Source organism: Ambystoma mexicanum, chromosome 9 (genome assembly GCF_040938575.1).
Source record: "Ambystoma mexicanum isolate Mex_15411 chromosome 9, UKY_AmexF1_1, whole genome shotgun sequence".
Classification (NCBI taxonomy): Eukaryota; Metazoa; Chordata; class Amphibia; order Caudata; family Ambystomatidae; genus Ambystoma; species Ambystoma mexicanum.
In genome coordinates, this window is record NC_090931.1 from 1,514,946,025 (window position 1) to 1,514,968,231 (window position 22,207).

At 53.2% G+C, this 22,207-nt stretch overlaps 2 pseudogenes; both read left to right on the plus strand.

Annotated features, from left to right (window-relative positions):
- The window catches only part of LOC138489389 (zinc finger protein 208-like), a 259,432-nt pseudogene that overhangs the window by 121,157 nt on the left and 116,068 nt on the right, over positions 1 to 22,207 (plus strand).
- LOC138489388 (zinc finger protein 436-like) overlaps positions 6,944 to 22,207 on the plus strand; it is a 230,994-nt pseudogene continuing 215,730 nt past the window's right edge.

The following is a 22,207-nucleotide window of genomic DNA, read 5'->3' on the forward strand; positions in this document are numbered from 1 at the left end:
TCAATGGGGACTTACCGGTCCCGCATAGGTCGGGATAGACCGTTAATTCCCCATTGAACAAGGGCGGACTCAGGACCGTTATTGGAGGTAGTCATGGCGCTAATAGCGCTATGACTACCTCCAATCTCGGAATGAGGCCCAATGACTTACCACCAGACAGGATCTTAACCCGGCAAGGGGGGAATTTCCTGTATTCCTGTATTCTTCCTGCTCTTATGGTGAGGAAGAGGTGACCTGTGACATCAGGCAGAATGAAGTGATCTTCCAGGTCCACAATGACAGCCTCTCCTACCTAAAACCCTCTGTCCAGGTCAATACTCGAACCAGGGACCTCTCCACCCAGCTGGAGGAGGCCGCTGAGATAGCAAAACCGGACGTCTCTCCAGGCTTCAGGCAAATGGTTGAAGAGCGAGTCAACCTAGCTGATGCCTGTGAGACTCCGGAGCAAAAGCAAAAGTTGAAACAAGTGTTCTTAGATTTTCAAGATCTCTTTGCGGTGGACTCGTATGACTGTGGTTGCACCAAAATCCACACTACAACACGGACCCTGGAATGACTCCAGTGTTTGTGAAGCAATACCGCTTGCCTCTCTCATCCATGGAATCCCTGACGAAAATCATCAAAAACCTTTAGTCCTGTGGGATAATTCGTCCAGTCCACAGCACCTTTAATAATCCGGGTGCTTGGGATTTTAAAACCAAACGGCCAGTGGAGACTCTGTGCTGACCTGAGGGAGCTAAATAATCGGGTCCACATGTCCTGATGGCCTCTCCCTAACATTGACCAGGGGCTGGCCCAGATCCAGGGGTCAAAAGTATACACTGCCATTGACCTGACCAATGGGTCCTGGAATGTGCCTGTCAGTAGGGAGGACCAATACAAGCTGGCCTGTACCTTCGGGGGGCAGCAGTACACCTGGACCCGACTCCCTTCGGATACATCAACTCCGGAAACAAATTCAACATCTTCCTACATAAGGCCATGCCTGACTTGGGTGAAAGGTTAACCTGGTCTATGTGGATGATGCCCTGATAAAAGGTTCAACTGTGGAGGAACACATAGCGGAAATCTGTTATGTTCTGACACAGTTGAGGGTTGCTGGAGCAAAACTATCCTTCCAAAAGGCGCAGTGGTGCAGAACCCGTGTTAACTTCTTGGGACATAAAATAAATCCTGAGGGTCTCTGTCCCCAGGAGAAGAAAGTGGAAGCACTCCTAAAACTTAAAGACCCCACAAATCTGTGGGAGCTAAGAAGCCATCTTGGACTGACTAATTACAGTTGGACGTTCATTGAGGATTACTCAGAGATCACAAGACCTCCTGATCCATCTGTTGAAGGGGGGATCAAGTGGAGCTGGGGTCCAGAACAAGCTGAGGCAGTAAAGCAACCCAAAAGAAGCCTCTCACAAGCACCTTGTCTAGCTTACCCTGTCAAAAACAAGGAGTTCTTCTTGGAGATAGGGTTCTCGAATACATGCTTGACATAAGTATTATATCAAAAGCATGACAAGGTCAATAAAGTAATCTTTGCGAGTAAGACTTTATCCTCTATGGAGGAAAAATTCAACGATTGTGAGAAGGCACTCCTGGCAACGGTGTGGGCATTGAAAAATGACCTCCCGTTCATCCAGGGGGAACACATCATAGTGGAGACTCCACACCAGCCTTTGCAATACCTCCAAAGTGACAGAATCCAAGCCGGAAATGTGAGTAATTAGAGAATTACTTCCTGGATTCTGTCAATGCAAGCCTTTCCTGTGGAGGTCAGATATGGCCAAAACAAGAAGAGTCCCCTCGCGCAAGGTCTGGCTGACTTGCATGATTGTGCCAGAGAGAACTGTCTCGAGGACGAAAGTCTTAAAGCCCAGGACAACATGGAGGCGTACCTGAATTCCCAGCAGAAAGTCTATGAAGAGGACAAGTGCGAGGGAATGCCCACAGTTTATGTGGATGGGTGCTCCTACCATGTTGACAACAACAGGGAAAAGGTAGTGGTTGCCGGTGTTGGGAATGCTTGGGTGAATGATGCACCGAACCCTCCGCTGGTTAAAAAATCGGTCCCTGTAGTAGTCAGGTGGCGGAGTTGATGGCAGTTCACCATCAACCCTGGGTGTGGTAACAGGATGGACGATCACATGGGAGGAGAAGGCTGTCAGGAGAGCTGCAGTATCCGTTCTCTTCTGAGGATGAGATTTCCCTAATGTCTAAATATTTAATGGCATGTTGTCATTGGAAGGCTCCCTCTCCCAGAATTCCCCTTAGTGCCAAGTATTAAGACCATTTAAAAAAAAAATGGAAATGGCATCCAAGGGGTCAGGAAGTTCATATTACCACTTCCAGTTGGAATGAGTCTACCATATGTTTAGAATTTAGATCAAAGGGAAAACTATCACCTCATTTAAAACCCTCCCTTAAGTGTAATCCTATAAATCACCCAAACAGATGGGAATAATTAATGAGAGAATAAACAAGATCATTATGGACTTCTTAGTACTGAGATGTGGAAGAGGGGTCCAGAGTTACTAAACTGATGTAAGCGGTCTAGTGGTTGTTATGACCAAAACCTGTGTGGGACCTTTGAACATTTAAAGGTGTTTCTGGTGAGGGCAAGGAAAAAACGGCAGGGAAAATCAGTAGCAAGAGTGGCCAATGTGCCGGCAGCAGGATTCCATGTAGAAAACGCAGAGGTTGGTACTCCTGTGTTATGCAGAGGATGTCAAGCAGGAAGTGGTATTGAAGCCAGCCACCGTGTGAGAGAGAGCTCTTTACACCCCGTGAACTGCTCCGGTATTGTGTTTTCACCAGAGAGTGCACAGAGCTGCAAAAGCTCAATTGAAGGTCAGCACAAGTGACTATAGACCAACAGGAGCTGTCAGATGTTCGGATCCTGTTTTATATTGAACTTTCCCCAGTTCAACCACTCACGCTCTGAGCTTCTTTCACTTATTCAGTTTTCATCTATATTTTTTGGTCTTTGAAGTCCCTTTGCCACTCGGGTCAAGAGAAGTTCTATTCTCCTTGTATTGGTCTTTCCAGCATAGCTCCCTGAAGCATTTCTATTTCCTTTCCACCCGCTCACTCTGTACTGCAGGTATCTTCTTACACAGATGCACCTCCTCTTACCAATACTCAGGACCAAGCCGCCTTGTGGTGTTGAATACTCTCTTCCCTGTGTATCACTAGCGTGATGTTCTTGCAATACAAGCTGTCCTGTGGTGGACAATGCTCTTCTGTTTGTGTATCTTTAGCTTGATGCTCCTGCATGTTATTGCAAGGTTGTGTGTAGTGTTCAATTATCTTTTCTCTGTGCGTCACTCGCTTGATGCTCCTGCAGGCTATTGCAAGGTGGCCTGTGGTGTTCAATGCTCTCTTCTCTGTGCGTCACTAGCTTGATGCTCCTGCAGGCTATTGCAAGGTGGCCTGTGGTGTTCAATGCTCTCTTCTCTGTGCGTCACTAGCTTGATGCTCCTGCAGGCTATTGCAAGGTGGCCTGTGGTGTTCAATGCTCTCTACTCTGTGCGTCACTAGCTTGATGCTCCTGCAGGCTATTGCAAGGTGGCCTGTGGTGTTCAATGCTCTCTTCTCTGTGCGTCACTAGCTTGATGCTCCTGCAGGCTATTGCAAGGTGGCCTGTTGTGTTCAATGCTCTCTTCTCTGTGCGTCACTAGCTTGATGCTCCTGCAGGCTATTGCAAGGTGGCCTGTTGTGTTCACTGCTCTCTTCTCTGTGCGTCACTAGCTTGATGCTCTTGCAGGCTATTGCAAGGTGGCCGGTGGTGTTCAATGCTCTCTTCTCTATGCATCACTAGCTTGATGCTCCTGCAGGCTATTGCAAGGTGACCTGTGGTGTTCAATGCTCTCTTCTCTGTGCGTCACTAGCTTGATGCTATAGCAAGGTGGCCTGTGGTGTTCAATGCTCTCTTCTCTATGCATCACTAGCTTGATGCTCCTGCAGGCTATTGCAAGGTGGCCTGTGGTGTTCAATGCTCTCTTCTCTGTGCGTCACTAGCTTGATGCTATAGCAAGGTGGCCTGTGGTGTTCAATGCTCTCTTCTCTATGCGTCACTAGCTTGATGCTATAGCAAGGTGGCCTGTGGTGTTCAATGCTCTCTTCTCTATGCATCACTAGCTTGATGCTCCTGCAGGCTATTGCAAGGTGGCCTGTGGTGTTCAATGCTCTCTTCTCTGTGCGTCACTAGCTTGATTCTATAGCAAGGTGGCCTGTGGTGTTCAATGCTCTCTTCTCTATGCATCACTAGCTAGATGCTCCTGCAGGCTATTGCAAGGTGGCCTGTGGTGTTCAATGCTCTCTTCTCTGTGCGTCACTAGCTTGATGCTATAGCAAGGTGATCTTTGGTGTTCAATGCTCTCTTCTCTGTGCGTCACTAGCTTGATGCTATAGCAAGGTGATCTTTGGTGTTCAATGCTCTCTTCTCTGTGCATCACTAGCTTGATGCTCCTGCAGGCTATTGCAAGGTGACCTGTGGTGTTCAATGCTCTCTTCTCTGTGCGTCACTAGCTTGATGCTCCTGCAGGCTATTGCAAGGTGGCCTGTGGTGTTCAATGCTCTCTTCTCTGTGCGTCACTAGCTTGATGCTATAGCAAGGTGATCTTTGGTGTTCAATGCTCTCTTCTCTGTGCGTCACTAGCTTGATGCTATAGCAAGGTGATCTTTGGTGTTCAATGCTCTCTTCTCTGTGCATCACTAGCTTGATGCTCCTGCAGGCTATTGCAAGGTGGCCTCTGTTGCTGCTCCATTTGGAACATTTTCTTTATGGTGGTCATCCAGTGTCCTTGACTGGGGAACCATGTTATCAAACGTCGGCTTCTTCCTCCTGCTTCTTTAATCTTTTCATGTCCTCATGTGCCCTTCACTGATTGTCAATGGTCTGGGTTCTTGACTTACTTCACTCTCTGTACTCTTGCGCTGTCCCTTTTTTCTTCTGCTACGTCTGCGATGTCATGGCTTCATCCGGGAAAGGTTCTTTCTTCTGGATCAGTACTTCTCTGATTCCATTGCTTCTGCTCCGCAATAGGCCTGCCTTCTAGTAGTGCTTGACTATGACTGCCTAGGGCGGGTATCAGGGATCTCCTTGCCACTGGTGCATGATCCACTCCCAAGGCCTCCAAGTACCCCTTAAATGTTGATGCTCCCCTGGCCCCAGAGGATCACTGTTACTCCTGGACTGGACTTCTTCCTCTACATGGAAGTGGAGTCTCCCTGTTCTTCTGCTTCCGCCTCAGCTTCGCTCTCCTTGACCTGCCGGGCAACAGAGAGACACAGGGATGGAGAGATCCCTGGACAAAATGAAAGACCTTTCTTAACCTAAGGCTGAGCAAGCAAACTGATTACATAATGTCTAAGGAAAGCATTTGCTAAGCCCTATCCAGACAAGACAGGGGCACACAAGAAAGTAACTTAGATAATGCTTATATGCGGATTTAGAAATGTCAAGTAAATACATCTTGAAGCTGCATATCAACAGCCTATTAACAAGTCCTATGCAAGGAAGCAGTTAATAAGACCGTGTGATTTTAGAATTTAATACACATGTTTTAACTGTTCAATACATGCTGAAGAGTAGACAGTCTGTGCACATGTTGTAATAAGTTAGCATTTATATAGCGCTACGAACCCTCAGGCATCTGAGCGCTGTTATTATTACCCATGTGGTGCTCATTACCGACCTTGGAAGGATGAAAGGCTGAGTTTGGCCCTGCCGGGATGCGTACCTGCGTCAGCAGGCTCTGCACAGATGTCAAAGCGAGCACTCAACTCGCTGTGCTATCGGACTGGCTATAAACACCTTACTTAAGCAATAGAACCCGAGCGGCGGGGGCATTACCGACTCAGGTAATGCCCCGGGGCCATAGGTAAGGACCTGAGCGAAGCATTACCAGAGTCGGTAATGCCCCCACCGCAAGGGTTCTATTGCTATTAGTATCCCGGCCCGCAAAATTTGCGTGACCGGGGTACTAAAAGCTATTTTTTTCTGTCCCAAAATGTGTTCCCAGCGCGTCCGCTCCCGAAAAAGGATTAAAAAAAAAAGGTAAGTGGGGTTGGGAGGGCGGGAGTGGGACGGGGGAAGAAAAAAAAAAAAAAAAGTACCTGCGTCCCCGGCGGGGGATGAGGGAAGCCCCTAGCCGTGTGGAGGCGCAGAGCGGGAATGGTCCCGCTCCGAGTCTCCACACGGCTGGATGCTTCCCTCTTCCCCCGCCGGGGACACTGGATCAAGAAGGTAAGTTGGTATGGGGAGGGAAAAATAAAAAAAATAAAAAAAGACTTACCCGAGTCCCCAGCGGGGGGCGAAGGCAGCCTCTCAGCCGCTGGGAGGCTCGGAGCAGGGATGGTCCCGCTTCGAGCCTCCTCATTGGCTGAGGGGCTGCCACGCCCCCCGCCGGGGACAAAGGCCATTGAATCCCGACAGAGGGATTCCTGGCTGAGTAGGGACTTGGCATTCTGATTGTCTCTTGCCAGGGTACTAATTATTCTTAAAGAATAACTCAACTGCTTGAAGGATGGAAGTACTTTCAACTGCTTGGGGACTGTGTTTTTTTTTAAAGATTCCAAGTTTATGAGAAGTTCCTGTGAAATGTTGGCATTTCTCTTTGTCCAGGGGAGGAGGGTGAGGGGAGGGAGTGTGGGAGCGAGAGAGAAAGAGAGAGAGAAAGGGAGAGAGGGAGAGAGAGAGAGGGAGAGAGAGAGAGAGAGAGAAAGGGAGAGAGAGAGAGAGAGAGAGAGAGAGAGAGAGAGAGCTACCTAGACATTTGTTCACTTATGCTACGGTGCTGCATTTAAGGAGATTACTCTCACTCTTTCTTGAAGTGGTTCCTGGGGAGGGGGGGCAGGGGTGGAGTGCCTCCGGGTCTTGTATTTAGTATCTCCTTTTCTTGGTGATTAGTGTCTCCTGTTCTGCGCAGCCTCAGTACAGTCCTGGGATCCTCCGCATCACCCGGTCTTCCAGGACGCTCCTCTCTTCCTTAGTGGGTTTATCCTGCAAGAGGTCACTGCAGAATAATCCACCCAAGATCACTGGGAGAAATCCACCACGATCCATTGAGAGGAAACCACCCGAGATCACTGGAGAGCAATGGCTGGGCAAGAGCCAGATGAGGTGAGTTGCCTCCGGGGTTCTTTCTCCGGGGACAGGAGCCATTGCCGCCAACTAGGCCCATGCCATGGGGCTCATCTTCAGCCATCCCTGGCATTTTAGGCAACAATAAGTTGGATTCTGGGAGTTGTAGTTTCGCTTGTCAGGTTAATTATGGTCATGTACGTGTTAATATTCCCAGCATGCAGCGTGCTGTTGTCTAAACCCAACAGGGCTGGCTGAAGGGGCCCTTTATGGCATGGGGCCTTTTTCCAGGTGTGCAGCACGTATAATTGTATTTATAGAAGAGAAAGCTGAGTGCTTTTATCATAAACACTGTGCATAGGTTATACGGTTGGTGAGCGGACCAGTGGCCTAACGGGTCTTTACAATGGTAGTGAATAGTGAACAGGAAATGATGGAGGTGACAGAGAAGTAATATATAAGCGGAAAACCTGGACAAGGGGCATTATAGATTGCCAGCACACCATGTACATTATTTATACGTACTTATAATAACCAGTAAATATATCATTACGATTAATTTTAGAAAGATAACTCATCTATATCTTAATCAAACACATCAAGTAGCTAGCATAATTATTAAGAACCATCATCAGAATATATTTCACGCATCTAATATCAGAAAAAAATAGATATGGTTATTCTAGGTTTTAATAATTTACTTTACTTCGTAAGGTAAGTGTAACATTCCAATTATGGTTACAATATTTACTGGAAGTGAGCATAATAAATGAATATTTTGAACTGCTTCTTTTAAATGTAATAATGGTAGCACAATTAAACAATGTCATGATTGTTTAATATCACCTTGTACAAAGAATACTCACCTTTTCAAAAATGTCCTTCCGGGAATGGAATGTGATCCGGTTAATCATTTATCACAGTATGGGAAGTCAGGAGGCTAGAGGGGTCTCAGGGAGGAGAGTGGCAAGTGAGGCAGTGCCATGGTGGGTGATCCAGGTCTCAGGGTGGAGAGTGGCAAGTGAGGCAGCGCCATGGTGTGTGTGATCCATGTCTCAGGGAGGAGAGTGGCAAGTGAGGCAGCGCCATGGTGTGTGTGATCCATGTCTCAGGGAGGAGAGTGGCAAGTGAGGCAGCGCCATGGTGTGTGTGATCCATGTATCAGGGAGGAGAGTGGCAAGGGAGGCAGTGCCATGGTGTGTGTGATCCATGTCTCAGGGAGGAGAGTGGCAAGTGAGGCAGCGCCATGATGTATGTGATCCATGTCTCAGGGAGGAGATTGGCAAGTGAAGCAGCGCCATGGTGTGTGTGATCATGTCTCAGGGAGGAGAGTGGCAAGTGAGGCAGTGCCATGGTGTGTGTGATCCATGTCTAAGGGTGGAGAGTGGCAAGTTAGGCCGTGCCATGGTTGGTGATCCATGTCTCAGGGAGGAGAGTAGCAAGTGAGGCAGTGCCATGGTGTGTGTGATCCCTGCCTGGGGGTGGAGAGTGGCAAGTGAGGCAGTGCCATGGTGTGTGTGTGATCCATGTCTCAGGGAGGAGAGTGGCAAGTGAGGTAGTGCCATGGTGTGTGTGATCCATGTCTCAGGGAGGAGAGTGGCAATTGAGGCAGTGCCATGGTGTGTGTGATCCATGTCTCAGGGTGGAGAGTGGCAAGTAAGGCAGTGCCATGGTGTATGTGTGATCCATGTCTCAGGGAGGAGAGTGGCAAGTGAGGCAGTGCCATGGTGTGTGTGATCCATGTCTCAGGGAGGAGAGTGGTAAGTGAGGCAGTGCCATGGTGTGTAGGCTCCATGTCTCAGGCAGGAGAGTGGCAAGTGAGGCAGTGCCATGGTGTGTGTGATCCATGTTTCAGGGTGGAGTGTGGCAAGTGAGGCCGTGCCATGGTGGGTGTGATCCATGTCTAAGGGTGGAGAGTGGCAAGTTAGGCCGTGCCATGGTGGGTGATCCATGTCTCAGGGAGGAGAGTGGCAAGTGAGGCAGTGCCATGGTGGGTGATCCATGTCTCAGGGAGGAGAGTGGCAAGTGAGGCAGTGCCATGGTGTGTGTGATCCCTGCCTGAGGGTGGATAGTGGCATGTGAGGCAGTGCCATGGTGTGTGTGTGATCCATGTCTCGGAGGAGAGTGGCAAGTGAGGTAGTGCCATGGTGTGTGTGATCCATGTCTCAGGGTGGAGAGTGGCAATTGAGGCAGTGCCATGGTGTGTGTGTGAGCCATGTCTCAGGGAGGAGAGTGGCAAGTGAGGTAGGGCCATGGTGTGTGTGATCCATGTCTCAGGTGGAGAGTGGCAAGTGAGGCAGTGCCATGGTGTGTGTGATCCATGTCTCAGGGAGGAGAGTGGCAAGTGAGGCAGTGCCATGGTGTGTGTGATCCATGTCTCAGGGAGGAGAGAGGCAAGTGAGGCAGTGCCATGGTGTGTGTGTGATCCATGTCTCAGGGAGGAGAGTGGCAAGTGAGGTGGTGCCATGGTGGGTGATCCATGTCTCAGGGAGGAGAGTGGCAAGTGAGGCAGTGCCATGGTGTGTGTGATCCATGTCTCAGGGAGGAGAGAGGGAGGTGAGGCAGTGCCATGGTGTGTGTGATCCATGTCTCAGGGAGGAGAGAGGCAGGTGAGGCAGTGCCATGGTGTGGGTGATCCATGTCTCAGGGAGGAGAGTGGCAAGTGAGGCAGTGCCATGGTGGGTGATCCATGTCTCAGGGAGGAGATTGGCAGGTGCGGCAGTGACATGGTGTGTGATCCATGTCTCAGGGAGGAGAGGGGCAAGTGAGGCAGTGCCATGGTGTGTGTGATCCATGTCCCAGGGAGGAGAGTGGCAAGTGAGGCAGTGCCATGGTGTGTGTGATCCATGTATCAGGGAGGAGAGTGGCAAGGGAGGCAGTGCCATGGTGTGTGTGATCCACGTCTCAGGGAGGAGAGTGGCAAGTGAGGCAGTGCCATGGTGTGTGTGATCCATGTCCCAGGGAGGAGAGTGGCAAGTGAGGCAGCGCCATGGTGGGTGATCCATGTCTCAGGGAGGAGAGTGGCAAGTGAGGCAGTGCCATGGTGTGTGTGATCCATGTCTCAGTGAGGAGAGTGGCACGTGAGGCAGTGCCATGGTGGGTGATCCAGGTCTCAGGGTGGAGAGTGGCAAGGGAGGCAGTGCCATGGTGTGTGTGTGATCCATGTCTCAGGGAGGAGAGTGGCAAGGGAGGCAGTGCCATGGTGTGTGTGATCCATGTCTCTGGGAGGAGATTGGCAGGTGAGGCAGTGCCATGGTGTGTGTGATCCATGTCTCAGTGAGGAGAGTGGCAAGTGAGGCAGTGCCATGGTGGGTGATCCAGGTCTCAGGGTGGAGAGTGGCAAGGGAGGCAGTGCCATGGTGTGTGTGTGATCCATGTCTCAGGGAGGAGAGTGGTGAGTGAGGCAGTGCCATGGTGGGTGATCCATGTCTCAGGGAGGAGAGTGGCAAGTGAGGCAGTGCCATGGTGGGTGATCCATGTCTGAGGGAGGAGAGTGGCACGTGAGGCAGTGTCATGGTGGGTGATCCATGTCTCAGGGAGGAGAGTGGCAAGTGAGGCAGTGCCATGGTGTGTGTGTGATCCATGTCTCAGGGAGGAGAGTGGCAAGTGAGGCAGTGCCATGGTGGGTGATCCAGGTGTCAGGGTGGAGAGTGGCAAGGGAGGCAGTGCCATGGTGTGTGTGTGATCCATGTCTCAGGGAGCCGAGTCGCAAGTGAGGCAGTGGCATGGTGGGTGATCCATGTCTCAGGGAGGAGAGTGGCAAGTGAGGCAGTGCCATGATGTGTGTGATCCATGTCTCAGGGAGGAGAGTGGCAAGTGAGACAGTGCCATGGTGTGTGTGATCCATGTCTCAGTGAGGAGAGTGGCAAGTGAGGCAGTGCCATGGTGGGTGATCTAGGTCTCAGGGTGGAGAGTGGCAAGGGAGGCAATGCCATGGTGTGTGTGATCCATTTCTCAGGGAAGAGGGTGGCACATGAGGCAGTGCCATGGTGTGTGTGATCCATGTCTCAGGGAGGAGAGTGGCAAGGGAGGCAATGCCATGGTGTGTGTGATCCATTTCTCAGGGAAGAGGGTGGCACGTGAGGCAGTGCCATGGTGTGTGTGATCCATGTCTCAGGGAGGAGCTTGGCAAGGGAGGCAATGCCATGGTGTGTGTGATCCATTTCTCAGAGAAGAGGGTGGCACGTGAGGCAGTGCCATGGTGTGTGTGATCCATTTCTCAGTGAGGAGAGTGGCAAGTGAGGCAGTGCCATGGTGGGTGATCCATGTCTCAGGGAGGAGAGTGGCGAGTGAGGCAGTGCCATGGTGTGTGTGGTCCATGGTTCAAGGAAGGGAGTGGCAAGTGAGACAGTGCCATGGTGTATGTGATCCATGTCTCAGGGATGAGAGTGGCAAGTGAGGCAGTGCCATGGTGGGTGATCCATGTCTCAGGGAGGAGATTGGCAAGTGAGGCAGCACCATGGTGTGTGTGATCCATGTCTCAGGGAGGAGAGTGGCAAGTGAGGCAGTGCCATGGTGTGTTTGATTCATGTCTCTGGGACGAGAGTGGCAAGTGAGGCAATGCCATGGTGGGTGATCCATGTCTCAGGGAGGAGAGTGGCGCATGAGGCAGTGCCAGGGTGTGTGTGATCCATGTCTCAGGGAGGAGAGTGGCAAGTGAGGCAGTGCCATGGTGGGTGATCCATGTCTCAGGGAGGAGAGTGGCAAGTGAGGCAGCACCATGGTGGGTGATCCATGTCCCAGGGAGGAGAGTGGCAAGTGAGGCAGTGCCATGGTGTGTGTGATCCATGTCTCAGGGAGGAGAGTGGCAATTGAGGCAGTGCCATGGTGTGTGTGATCCATGTCTCAGGGAGGAGAGTGGCAAGGGAGGCAGTGCTATGGTGGGTGATCCATGTCTCAGGGAGGAGAGTGGCAAGTGAGGCGTGCCACGGTGTGTGCGATCCATGTCTCAGGGAGGAGAGTGGCAAGTGAGGCAGTGTCATGGTGGGTGATCCATGTTTCAGGGAGGAGAGTGGCAATTGAGGCAGTGTCATGGTGGGTGATCCATGTCTCATGGAGGAGAGTGGCAAGTGAAGCAGTGCCATGGTGGGTGATCCATGTCTCAGGGAGGAGAGTGGCACGTGAGGCAGTGCCATGGTGTGTGGGATCCATGTCTCAGGGAGGAGAGTGGCAGGTGAGGCAGTGCCATGGTGTGTGTGATCCATGCTTCAGTGAGGAGAGTGGCAAGGTAGGCAGTGCCATGGTGTGTGATCCGTGTCTCAGGGAGGAGAGTGGTGAGTGAGGCAGTACCATGGTGTGTGATCCATGTCTCAGGGATTAGAGTGGCCAGTAAGGCAGTGCCATGGTGTGTGTGATCCATGTCTCAGGGAAGAGGGTGGCTAGTGAGGCAGTGCCATGGTGTGTGTGATCCATGTCTCAGGGAGGAGAGAGGCAAGTGAGGCAGTACCATGGTGTGGGTGTGATCCATGTCTCAGGGAGGAGAGTGGCAAGTAAGGCAGTGCCATGGTGTCTGTGTGATCCATGTCTCAGGGAGGAGAGTGGAAGGTGAGGCAGTGTCATGATGGGTGAGCCATGTCTCAGGGAGGAGAGTGGCAAGGGAGGCAGTGGCATGGTGTGTGTATCCATGTCTCAGGGAGGAGAGTGGTGAGTGAGGCAGTACCATGGTGTGTGATCCATGTCTCAGGAAGGAGAGTGGAAGGTGAGGCAGTGCCATGTGGTTGATCCATGTCTCAGGGAGGAGAGTGACGAGTGAGGCAGTGCCATGTTGTGTGTGATCCATGTCTCGGGGAGGAGAGTGGTGAGTGAGGCAGTGCCATGTTGTGTGTGATCCGTGTCTCAGGGAGGGGAGTGGCAAGTGAGGCAGTGCCATGGTGTGTGTGATCCATGTCTCAGGGAGGAGAGTGGTGAGTGAGGCAGTGCCATGGTGTGTGTGATCCATGTCTCAGGGAGGAGAGTGGCAAATGAGGCAGTACCATGGTGGGTGATCCATGTCTCAGGGAGGAGAGTGGCAAGTGAGGCAGTGCCATGGTGGGTGATCCATGTCTCAGGGAGGAGAGTGGCAAGTGAGGCAGCGCCATGGTGGGTGATCCATGTCCCAGGGAGGAGAGTGGCAAGTGAGGCAGTGCCATGGTGTGTGTGATCCATGTCTCAGGGAGGAGAGTGGCAATTGAGGAAGTGCCATGGTGTGTGTGATCCATGTCTCAGGGAGGAGAGTGGCAAGTGAGGCAGCACCATTGTGTGTGTGAACCATGTCTCAGGGAGGAGAGTGGCAAGTGAGGCAGTGCCATGGTGTGTGTGTGATCCATGTCTCAGTGAGGAGAGTGGCAAGGGAGGCAGTGCCATGGTGTGTGTGATCCATGCTTCAGTGAGGAGAGTGGCAAGGGAGGCAGTGCTATGGTGGGTGATCCATGTCTCAGGGAGGAGAGTGGCAAGTGAGGCAGTGTCATGGTGGGTGATCCATGTTTCAGGGAGGAGAGTTGCAAGTGAGGCAGTGTCATGGTGGGTGATCCATGTCTCATGGAGGAGAGTGGCAAGTGAAGCAGTGCCATGGTGGGTGATCCATGTCTCAGGGAGGAGAGTGGCACGTGAGGCAGTGCCATGGTGTGTGGGATCCATGTCTCAGGGAGGAGAGTGGCAGGTGAGGCAGTGCCATGGTGTGTGTGATCCATGCTTCAGTGAGGAGAGTGGCAAGGTAGGCAGTGTCATGGTGTGTGATCCGTGTCTCAGGGATTAGAGTGGCAAGTGAGGCAGTGCCATGGTGTGTGTGTGATCCATGTCTCAGGGAGGAGAGAGGCAAGTGAGGCAGTACCATGGTGTGTGATCCATCTCTCAGGAAGGAGAGTGGAAGGTGAGGCAGTGTCATGATGGGTGAGCCATGTCTCATGGAGGAGAGTGGCAAGTGAAAAAGTGCCATGGTGGGTGATCCATGTCTCAGGGAGGAGAGTGGCAAGGGAGGCAGTGCCATGGTGTGTGTATCCATGTCTCAGGGAGGAGAGTGGTGAGTGAGGCAGTACCATGGTGTGTGATCCATGTCTCAGGGATTAGAGTGGCCAGTGAGGCAGTGCCATGGTGTGTGTGATCCATGTCTCAGGGAAGAGGGTGGCTAGTGAGGCAGTGCCATGGTCTGTGTGATCCATGTCTCAGGGAAGAGAGAGGCAAGTGAGGCAGTGCCATGGTGTGTGATCCATCTCTCAGGAAGGAGAGTGGAATGTGAGGCAGTGCCATGTGGTTGATCCATGTCTCAGGGAGGAGAGTGACGAGTGAGGCAGTGCCATGTTGTGTGTGATCCATGTCTCGGGGAGGAGAGTGGTGAGTGAGGCAGTGCCATGTTGTGTGTGATCCGTGTCTCAGGGAGGGGAGTGGCAAGTGAGGCCGTGCCATGGTGTGTGTGATCCATGTCTCAGAGAGGAGAGTGGTGAATGAGGCAGTGCCATGGTGTGTGTGATCCATGTCTCAGGGAGGAGAGTGGCAAATGAGGCAGTACCATGGTGGGTGATCCATGTCTCAGGGAGGAGAGTGGCAAGTGAGGCAGTGCCATGGTGGGTGATCCATGTCTCAGGGAGGAGAGTGGCACGTGAGGCAGTGTCATGGTGGGTGATCCATGTCTCAGGGAGGAGAGTGGCAAGTGAGGCAGTGCCATGGTGGGTGATCCATGTCTCAGGGAGGAGAGTGGCAAGTGAGGCAGTGCCATGGTGTGTGTGATCCATGTCTCAGGGAGGAGAGTGGCACATGAGGCAGTGCCATGGTGTGTGTGATCCATGTCGAAGGGTGGAGAGTGGCAAGTGAGGCAGTGCCATGGTGTGTGTGTGATCCATGTCTCAGGGAGGAGAGTGGCAAGTGAGGTAGTGCCATGGTGTGTGTGATCCATGTCTCAGGGAGGAGAGTGGCAAGTGAGGCAGTGTCATGGTGGGCGATCCATGTCTCAGGGAGGAGAGTGGCAAGTGAGGCGTGCCACGGTGTGTGTGATCCATGTCTCGGGGAGGAGAGTGGCAAGTGAGGCAGTGTCATGGTGGGTGATCCATGTTTCAGAGAGGAGAGTGGCAAGTGAGGCAGTGTCATGGTGGGTGATCCATGTCTCATGGAGGAGAGTGGCAAGTGAAGCAGTGCCATGGTGGGTGATCCATGTCTCAGGGAGGAGAGTGGCAAGGGAGGCAGTGCCATGATGTGTGTGATCTATGTTTCAGGGAGGAGAGTGCTGAGTGAGGCAGTGCCATGGTGTGTGGGATCCATGTCTCAGGGAGGAGAGTGGCAGGTGAGGCAGTGCCATGGTGTGTGTGATCCATGCTTCAGTGATGAGAGTGGCAAGGGAGGCAGTGCCATGGTGTGTGATCCATGTCTCAGGGATTAGAGTGACAAGTGAGGCAGTGCCATGGTGTGTGTGAGCCATGTCTCAGGGAGGAGAGTGGAATGTGAGGCAGTGGCATGGTGGGTGATCCATGCATCACGGAGGAGAGTGGCAATCGAGGCAGTGTCATGGTGGGTGATCCATGTCTCATGGAGGAGAGTGGCAAGTGAAGCAGTGCCATGGTGGGTGATCCATGTCTCAGGGAGGAGAGTGGCACGTGAGGCAGTGCCATGGTGTGTGGGATCCATGTCTCAGGGAGGAGAGTGGCAGGTGAGGCAGTGCCATGGTGTGTGTGATCCGTGTCTCAGGGAGGAGAGTGGCAAGTGAGGCAGTGTCATGGTGGGTGATCCATGTTTCAGGGAGGAGAGTTGCAAGTGAGGCAGTGTCATGGTGGGTGATCCATGTCTCATGGAGGAGAGTGGCAAGTGAAGCAGTGCCATGGTGGGTGATCCATGTCTCAGGGAGGAGAGTGGCACGTGAGGCAGTGCCATGGTGTGTGGGATCCATGTCTCAGGGAGGAGAGTGGCAGGTGAGGCAGTGCCATGGTGTGTGTGATCCATGCTTCAGTGAGGAGAGTGGCAAGGTAGGCAGTGTCATGGTGTGTGATCCGTGTCTCAGGGATTAGAGTGGCAAGTGAGGCAGTGCCATGGTGTGTGTGTGATCCATGTCTCAGGGAGGAGAGAGGCAAGTGAGGCAGTACCATGGTGTGTGATCCATCTCTCAGGAAGGAGAGTGGAAGGTGAGGCAGTGTCATGATGGGTGAGCCATGTCTCATGGAGGAGAGTGGCAAGTGAAAAAGTGCCATGGTGGGTGATCCATGTCTCAGGGAGGAGAGTGGCAAGGGAGGCAGTGCCATGGTGTGTGTATCCATGTCTCAGGGAGGAGAGTGGTGAGTGAGGCAGTACCATGGTGTGTGATCCATGTCTCAGGGATTAGAGTGGCCAGTGAGGCAGTGCCATGGTGTGTGTGATCCATGTCTCAGGGAAGAGGGTGGCTAGTGAGGCAGTGCCATGGTCTGTGTGATCCATGTCTCAGGGAAGAGAGAGGCAAGTGAGGCAGTGCCATGGTGTGTGATCCATCTCTCAGGAAGGAGAGTGGAATGTGAGGCAGTGCCATGTGGTTGATCCATGTCTCAGGGAGGAGAGTGACGAGTGAGGCAGTGCCATGTTGTGTGTGATCCATGTCTCGGGGAGGAGAGTGGTGAGTGAGGCAGTGCCATGTTGTGTGTGATCCGTGTCTCAGGGAGGGGAGTGGCAAGTGAGGCCGTGCCATGGTGTGTGTGATCCATGTCTCAGAGAGGAGAGTGGTGAATGAGGCAGTGCCATGGTGTGTGTGATCCATGTCTCAGGGAGGAGAGTGGCAAATGAGGCAGTACCATGGTGGGTGATCCATGTCTCAGGGAGGAGAGTGGCAAGTGAGGCAGTGCCATGGTGGGTGATCCATGTCTCAGGGAGGAGAGTGGCACGTGAGGCAGTGTCATGGTGGGTGATCCATGTCTCAGGGAGGAGAGTGGCAAGTGAGGCAGTGCCATGGTGGGTGATCCATGTCTCAGGGAGGAGAGTGGCAAGTGAGGCAGTGCCATGGTGTGTGTGATCCATGTCTCAGGGAGGAGAGTGGCACATGAGGCAGTGCCATGGTGTGTGTGATCCATGTCGAAGGGTGGAGAGTGGCAAGTGAGGCAGTGCCATGGTGTGTGTGTGATCCATGTCTCAGGGAGGAGAGTGGCAAGTGAGGTAGTGCCATGGTGTGTGTGATCCATGTCTCAGGGAGGAGAGTGGCAAGTGAGGCAGTGTCATGGTGGGCGATCCATGTCTCAGGGAGGAGAGTGGCAAGTGAGGCGTGCCACGGTGTGTGTGATCCATGTCTCGGGGAGGAGAGTGGCAAGTGAGGCAGTGTCATGGTGGGTGATCCATGTTTCAGAGAGGAGAGTGGCAAGTGAGGCAGTGTCATGGTGGGTGATCCATGTCTCATGGAGGAGAGTGGCAAGTGAAGCAGTGCCATGGTGGGTGATCCATGTCTCAGGGAGGAGAGTGGCAAGGGAGGCAGTGCCATGATGTGTGTGATCTATGTTTCAGGGAGGAGAGTGCTGAGTGAGGCAGTGCCATGGTGTGTGGGATCCATGTCTCAGGGAGGAGAGTGGCAGGTGAGGCAGTGCCATGGTGTGTGTGATCCATGCTTCAGTGATGAGAGTGGCAAGGGAGGCAGTGCCATGGTGTGTGATCCATGTCTCAGGGATTAGAGTGACAAGTGAGGCAGTGCCATGGTGTGTGTGAGCCATGTCTCAGGGAGGAGAGTGGAATGTGAGGCAGTGGCATGGTGGGTGATCCATGCATCACGGAGGAGAGTGGCAATCGAGGCAGTGTCATGGTGGGTGATCCATGTCTCATGGAGGAGAGTGGCAAGTGAAGCAGTGCCATGGTGGGTGATCCATGTCTCAGGGAGGAGAGTGGCACGTGAGGCAGTGCCATGGTGTGTGGGATCCATGTCTCAGGGAGGAGAGTGGCAGGTGAGGCAGTGCCATGGTGTGTGTGATCCATGCTTCAGTGAGGAGAGTGGCAAGGTAGGCAGTGCCATGGTGTGTGATCCGTGTCTCAGGGATTAGAGTGGCAAGTGAGGCAGTGCCATGGTGTGTGTGTGATCCATGTCTCAGGGAGGAGAGAGGCAAGTGAGGCAGTACCATGGTGTGTGATCCATCTCTCAGGAAGGAGAGTGGAAGGTGAGGCAGTGTCATGATGGGTGAGCCATGTCTCATGGAGGAGAGTGGCAAGTGAAGAAGTGCCATGGTGGGTGATCCATGTCTCAGGGAGGAGAGTGGCAAGGGAGGCAGTGCCATGGTGTGTGTACCCATGTCTCAGGGAGGAGAGTGGTGAGTGAGGCAGTACCATGGTGTGTGATCCATGTCTCAGGGATTAGAGTGGCCAGTGAGGCAGTGCCATGGTGTGTGTGATCCATGTCTCAGGGAAGAGGGTGGCTAGTGAGGCAGTGCCATGGTGTGTGTGATCCATGTCTCAGGGAGGAGAGAGGCAAGTGAGGCAGTGCCATGGTGTGTGATCCATCTCTCAGGAAGGTGAGTGGAAGGTGAGGCAGTGCCATGTTGTGTGTGATCCATGTCTCGGGGAGGAGAGTGGTGAGTGAGGCAGTGCCATGTTGTGTGTGATCCGTGTCTCAGGGAGGGGAGTGGCAAGTGAGGCCGTGCCATGGTGTGTGTGATCCATGTCGCAGGGAGGAGAGTGGTGAGTGAGGCAGTGCCATGGTGTGTGTGATCCATGTCTCAGGGAGGAGAGTGGCACGTGAGGCAGTGTCATGGTGGGTGATCCATGTCTCAGGGAGGAGAGTGGCAAGTGAGGCAGTGCCATGGTGGGTGATCCATGTCTCAGGGAGGAGAGTGGCAAGTGAGGCAGTGCCATGGTGTGTGTGATCCATGTCTCAGGGAGGAGAGTGGCACGTGAGGCAGTGCCATGGTGTGTGTGATCCATGTCTCAGGGTGGAGAGTGGCAAGTGAGGCAGTGCCATGGTGTGTGTGTGTGATCCATGTCTCAGGGAGGAGAGTGGCAAGTGAGGCAGTGCCATGGTGTGTGTGATCCATGTCTCAGGGAGGAGAGTGGCAAGGGAGGCAGGGCTATGGTGGGTGATCCATGTCTCAGGGAAGAGAGTGGCAAGTGAGGCAGTGTCATGGTGGGCGATCCATGTCTCAGGGAGGAGAGTGGCAAGTGAGGCGTGCCACGGTGTGTGTGATCCATGTCTCGGGGAGGAGAGTGGCAAGTGAGGCAGTGTCATGGTGGGTGATCCATGTTTCAGAGAAGAGAGTGGCAAGTGAGGCAGTGTCATGGTGGGTGATCCATGTCTCATGGAGGAGAGTGGCAAGTGAAGCAGTGCCATGGTGGGTGATCCATGTCTCAGAGAGGAGAGTGGCAAGGGAGGCAGTGCCATGGTGTGTGTGATCTATGTCTCAGGGAGGAGAGTGCTGAGTGAGGCAGTGCCATGGTGTGTGTGATCCATGCTTCAGTGATGAGAGTGACAAGGGAGGCAGTGCCATGGTGTGTGATCCATGTCTCAGGGATTAGAGTGGCAAGTGAGGCAGTGCCATGGTGTGTGTGAGCCATGTCTCAGGGAGGAGAGTGGCAAGTGAGGCCGTGCCATGGTGTGTGTGAGCCATGTCTCAGGGAGGAGCGTGGCAAGTGAGGCAGTGGCATGGTGGGTGATCCATGCATCAGGGAGGAGAGTGGCAAGTGAGGCAGTGCCATGGTGTGTGTGAGCCATGTCTCAGGGAGGAGAGTGGTGAGTGAGGCAGTGCCATGGTGTGTGTGAGCCATGTCTCAGGGAGGAGAGTGGCAAGTGAGACAGTGGCATGGTGGGTGATCCATGCATCAGGGAGGAGAGTGGCAAGTTAGGCAATGCCATGCTGTGTGTGATCCATGCTTCAGGGAGGAGAGTGGCAAGTGAGACAGTGGCATGGTGGGTGATCCATGCATCAGGGAGGAGAGTGGCAAGTTAGGCAGTGCCATGGTGTGTGTGAGCCATGTCTCAGGGAGGAGAGTGGCAAGTGAGGCAGTGCCATGGTGTGTGTGTTCCATGTCTCAGTGAGGAGAGTGGCAAGTGAGGCAGTGCCATGGTGGATGATCCAGGTCTCAGGGTGGAGAGTGGCAAGGGAGGCAATGCCATGGTGTGTGTGATCCATTTCTCAGGGAAGAGGGTGACACATGAGGCAGTGCCATGGTGTGTGTGAGCCATGTCTCAGGGAGGAGAGTGGTGAGTGAGGCAGTGCCATGGTGTGTGTGAGCCATGTCTCAGGGAGGAGAGTGGCAAGTGAGACAGTGGCATGGTGGGTGATCCATGCATCAGGGAGGAGAGTGGCAAGTTAGGCAGTGCCATGGTGTGTGTGAGCCAAGTCTCAGGGAGGAGAGTGGCAAGTGAGGCAGTGCCAGGTTGTGTGTGATCCATGTCTCAGGGATGAAAGTGGCAAGTGAGGCAGTGCCATGGTGTGTGTGATCCATGTCTCAGGGAGGAGAGTGGCAAGTGAGGCAGTGCCATGGTGGGTGATCCATGTCTCAGGGAGGAGAGTGGCACATGAGGCAGTGCCAGGGTGTGTGTGATCCATGTCTCAGGGAGGAGAGTGGCGCATGAGGCAGTGCCATGGTGGGTGATCCATGTCTCAGGGAGGAGAGTGGCAAGTGAGGCAGCGCCATGGTGGATGATCCATGTCCCAGGGAGGAGAGTGGCAAGTGAGGCAGTGCCATGGTGTGTGTGATCCATGTCTCAGGGAGGAGAGTGGCAATTGAGGCAGTGCCATGGTGTGTGTGATCCATGTCTCAGGGAGGAGAGTGGCAAGGGAGGCAGTGCTATGGTGGGTGATCCATGTCTCAGGGAGGAGAGTGGCAAGTGAGGCGTGTGCCACGGTGTGTGCGATCCATGTCTCAGGGAGGAGAGTGGCAAGTGAGGCAGTGTCATGGTGGGTGATCCATGTTTCAGGGAGGAGAGTGGCAATTGAGGCAGTGTCATGGTGGGTGATCCATGTCTCATGGAGGAGAGTGGCAAGTGAAGCAGTGCCATGGTGGGTGATCCATGTCTCAGGGAGGAAAGTGGCACGTGAGGCAGTGCCATGGTGTGTGGGATCCATGTCTCAGGGAGGAGAGTGGCAGATGAGGCAGTGCCCTGGTGTGTGTGATCCATGCTTCAGTGAGGAGAGTGGCAAGGTAGTCAGTGCCATGGTGTGTGATCCGTGTCTCAGGGATTAGAGTGGCAAGTGAGGCAGTGCCATGGTGTGTGTGTGATCCATGTCTCAGGGAGGAGAGTGGAAGGTGAGGCAGTGTCATGATGGGTGAGCCATGTCTCATGGAGGAGAGTGGCAAGTGAAGAAGTGCCATGGTGGGTGATCCATGTCTCAGGGAGGAGAGTGGCAAGGGAGGCAGTGCCATGGTGTGTGGGATCCATGTCTCAGGGAAGAGGGTGGCTAGTGAGGCAGTGCCATGGTGTGTGTGATCCATGTCTCAGGGAGGAGAGAGGCAAGTGAGGCAGTGCCATGGTGTGTGATCCATCTCTCAGGAAGGAGAGTGGAAGGTGAGGCTGTAACGCTCACCTGGTTCCCACGGAGGCGCGGCGTCGAAGGCGCAGAACTCTGAAGATGGACAGGAAGGGCCCCTCTATTCTGGCTTCCCTGGCTCGTTGGATACCCTCCTGTGCGTGAAAAGGGAGTATTACCAGCTGTGGAACAATGCTCAAGCCTCCCACTCCCTTCCAACCCTCCACGATACCTCCTCCACGATTCCCCGTGAAGCCTCACCTTAGGGTTTGGAAGGATGAGCTCTCCATCCTGCTTCTGATGCAGGGGCGCGTTGAAACCCAGTTACTTCACTGGATTGAGGATTGATGGGAGTTCAGGTAAGCTTGACTGTTCAGGTAAGGCGCTGTAAAAGTTCTGTTCAAAAGTTCAAGCTTAATAATAATGTTTGTTGTCTAATTGCAGCAAGCGCTAATGCCTTTGTCTTTTTCCCCTTAGGGGCCGGGGTCCGGAGATGCCAGGAAGTGGCAGGACCCGAAATGCAGTGGGAATAATCCAACAGGTAAGACTTAAAAGGAAACTGAGCTTTCCTTATTCCTTTTCTCCCTCTCACCTTTGTTCTTGTCTTTTTTCCTCTAGGCGCCGGGGCGTAGCTGAATCCGGAAGATCGCTGCTGAAGATGGAAGTGCCTTGCAAAGGTGAGTAAAATGCAGCGCTGCAGCGATCGAAACAAAATGCCTTTAAAATGATGTCTTCCTTTTCAGGGCCGTTGGAGAAATGACTCCGGGAT